Source organism: Capsicum annuum, chromosome 10 (genome assembly GCF_002878395.1).
Source record: "Capsicum annuum cultivar UCD-10X-F1 chromosome 10, UCD10Xv1.1, whole genome shotgun sequence".
Classification (NCBI taxonomy): Eukaryota; Viridiplantae; Streptophyta; class Magnoliopsida; order Solanales; family Solanaceae; genus Capsicum; species Capsicum annuum.
In genome coordinates this window covers 101,190,380-101,194,460 of record NC_061120.1, presented here as the reverse complement: position 1 = coordinate 101,194,460, position 4,081 = coordinate 101,190,380, and positions in this window count along the sequence as shown.

Here is a 4,081-nt window from a genome sequence, read left to right as displayed (position 1 = left end):
ACTTATTGAGATAACCTGTCTTCCTCAACCACTCTTCTTTCTTCAGTTGCCTCTACTAAATATTGCTCTATCTGTCTATCTGCAATATTTTGTAGATCAGCAGGTGGTGAAGGAGGTACAATCTAAGGGTCTCGAACCCCAGTAGGAACACCATTATGAACTTGCTCTGCCATCCTTCATGGTACATGTAGAATTCTTTCAGGCTTTGGATACAATGGGAGTAAGGGGTTTCCTCTACTCCTAATATTTTCCATACACCGTAGTATACCAACTCAAGAATATAAAATAAAACCCATGAACTTCACCAACTTAAATCAAATATTCACACTGTCTTCCCCGGTAATAGAGCTATAATTTGATGTTCCCCAAAACTAACCTCGAAAGAAGTATATTGCGGTCTATGTCAAATATAGTAACCCAAAATAGGTTGGGGTCGAACCCACAGGGAAAGCATAGAATAATATCTCAAACTTAACAAAATTCATGAGCAATGCAGAAAAGTAAATGGGGGAATTTGAAGTCTAAAGTAATAAGTAACAGAACTTGAATGCTTGAGCATGTAAACAACAGGAGATGAACACTAGGATTGTATTCCCCCTAGCTTCTTAACTATATAAGATTCTTCTACTCAATCTTACTACCCTCACGCTTTGCATGCAAATCTTACAAGATATGTACTACCAATGATATTATGAACATAATGACAGATTTCACCCTTTACCTTGTGTGTCTCAGGGTGTCGCATTGTTCTCCCTTGTCTTTAACCTCTGTACAACTCTTACCTTTTGAGTCTCGAGTTGATTAGATGATAGTTGGTAGCCTCGAATAACTACTATAATTACTTTTTCTTGATCTTGAACTCCCTTATGAGGATGTTCTCATATACAGGCAGTCCTCAAGCCTCTACAGCAATATGAGTTCTATAAATATGAAGAAGATTTCAATATATACAATGATAGTCGAATAGATGAATCTCCTACTTCCCTTATGTAGCTAATCTACCTAGGTTCCCATAAGCCTAATCATGGAAATTAGCCGCTCATGTTCATACAAAAATCCATGATAATCAATAAAAAAACACATGTAATTAATTGCACAATAATGAGAGAGATAAAATCCAAAGTCTCTAATGAATAAAAACCCAAAATCTCAAAGATCAAAGTATGCTAAAAATATCAAAATTGATGTAAAAGTTCATAACCTAAAAAATGAATAACCTAAGGTATTTATAGTATCTCAAAACAATCAAGAAATCCTAATAGAAACAAAATAGGAAAAGTAAGTTGGCACACGTTACGACTCATGTGGCCTACTTGTAAGGTCTCTTTAAGAGTCATACGATGCTAATCATAGGCATTTCAGTGATTGATCTTAAGTTCTTCAAGCTTATGTTGTCCTTACGATTCATTATTACAACTCGTGGTCTTCACTCATAATCCCTTGAGCCATAGAATTTTAGGGATTTGAACACTGCTCTCTTTATGAATTATCATTATGATTCGTAATTAGATCTTAGACTCATGGTCTTTTATGACTTCACCTCTAAATATTAGCTTTGGCTTCTTCTCTTTTTACGACTACTCCTTACTACTCACAGTGACTCCTTATTAGTCATGATCATTCTTCACTTAGCTTTTTTAGCTTGAATTTTCCTACTGTGTTGTTCATGAGTAGGGTTACAAGTTGTATGATGACTTGAAGACTTGTAGGAAAACTTTTAAGCTGATTAAACTTCAACTTATTAAGAGTTTTTTCTTCCTTTTTTCATTCCAATCTACTTCCTTCCTAAATTCCCTACACTCAAGCAACAAGCACAACATATCCCTCAAAATAAACTAAGTCTAAGCATAAATTCTTTGTTTAAGAATCTAATATGTCGTGTTTCAACGGTTCATTAACTTTCCTGAATCATTGCTAGATTTATCATGATTCCTTAGCGGTACATACAACCTACCTCTGTCATTCTTACCTTTCCAATTTCCTTGATTATGATCCTTATAACCATCTTTATCATAGTAGTTGTCCATTTGATAGCTTCAACCTTGGTTTCCTTAGACATTGGCTTGAAAACCACCTTCTAATTATTTAGATAGTTCATCTCTTTTATAGAATCAGACTTAATTTCTTTAACCAGTGAATCAACAATGTTTACCTTCTCAACACCAACAGCTAACAAGTGTTTTGTCAGTAAATCTATCTGAGTCTTCATATGATCCCTTTCCTGGACACACTCCTCTTTCTTTTGGCATTATTCAGCCAGCATACCTACAGCATAAGTATTGTAGATACCTAAGAATCCTAGGTATTCCAAATTCTATTGGTTTTAGTCAACCTATCCAAAATCATGATTGCATCTACAAAAGTCAAAGCCATAAAAGCTTCTCATATTGTATTTTTAACCATTGGTTTGGTGTTCGTGTTCAAAGACCTGTGAAAGTCTACATCAACTGCTCATCCAGTAACTTATGATTTGGGAATTAGGTCAACTTCTATTTGAACCTTAGCCATATCTCATCAGTGCTTCATTTGGTTACTGCCTAATATTGCTAATTTTGTCCCTCAATTGTAAAACCTTGGATGATAAAAAGAACCTTTCAAGGAAAACTCTTTTAATTTACCTCCAATTTGTAATAAAATTGGTTAGAATCTTAGTCAACCATAAATTTTCCTCTCCAGACAGTGACAATTGAAATAGACTTAATCGCAAGGCATTCTCACTAGCTCGTAGAAAGTCAAAGGATTTGTAGATTCCAATAAGTTCGTTAAGTGCTTATTTCGATCATCACCAGCCATCCCTCCAAATAAACCTTTACGATTCAACAATAGATCATGGGAATAAAGATAATAAAATTCACTCTAGGAGCCAGTAGTGGTAAAACATTGGCCCAAGTGGCACCAACCCCATCTAAATTAGCCTCAACCTCATTAAGGTCAAGACATACAGTAGGTTGTTGGCAACCTCTAGATCTTTGTTGCTAATTTTTGTTTGCTAGGCAATATTTCCAATATATTTCTCATCGGCATCAACACCCAACTTATTGTCACCCTTATTTCTAGTGCATTCATATTATATTGGTTCAGTTGATTTACAGCAAGTTGTTGAAGCCTTATCGCTTCTCATTGTTATAAATCCATATTCTGGCTTAAAGTCCTTGAAAGATCAAGATCGTAAGGAAACAATAGTTCACCTGAGCTTTAGGCACTTATCATGCACATATAAGTACCCTACAATTACAAAAAAACAAAGAAAAGTAAAACTAGGAAATATGACTAAGAGTCAGGTAAAACACAAAAAACTTAATAGACAACCTATTCCCGAACAATGGTACCATGATTTGATATAAAAATTTACACCACCCTTAAGAAGTACAAGTAGCCATTGTGAAATATATAACCTAACAAAGGATGGAGTCGAATCCTACAGGGAATATGGTAGATACTAAGTCATTGGTAATTTAATTGACTATTAGTCTATAGTTTTGTAAAATTGGGGCATTTATAAAATAGTTTATTGTAATTGCTACTCTTTTTTGTAGGAATTAACAATATTCAAATTTTATCATGTCTAAATAGATAGAGAAATTAAACTAGGCTTGTGTTCGCCATGGCTTTCATAGCAATTACAGGTCGATCACTGCATAGAATTACTGTAATAATGAACAATGTAAAGTTACTAATTTATAAAATACACCCAAATGTTTCTCAACCTAATTTGATGACTATCACTTTAATTCTTTCAAACTCAAATAGAAAACTATACGAATTCAATTCAACTTCAAGTTGGTTAATCTTTTTATCTAATTAACCATAAGATGGAGGTTAAAAACTTTGAATCCTTGTTAATAACCATTATTCCTAATTTTATTTGGAGGGGGGTGCGCGGATTTAATAGGTATAATAGATTTAATAGGTTTCTAGTGAATGTAAATTTATTTGTGCGTGGATAAATTTTGTTTTAATATCTTTTAATGATTTACTTTTTTCGTAAGTTATATTCATTAATTATTTTATCCTGTAGTAATTGCAGAGTTACAAATTTCTGTATAATATTTTATCCTATCTGTGCTGTAATGTATATCTA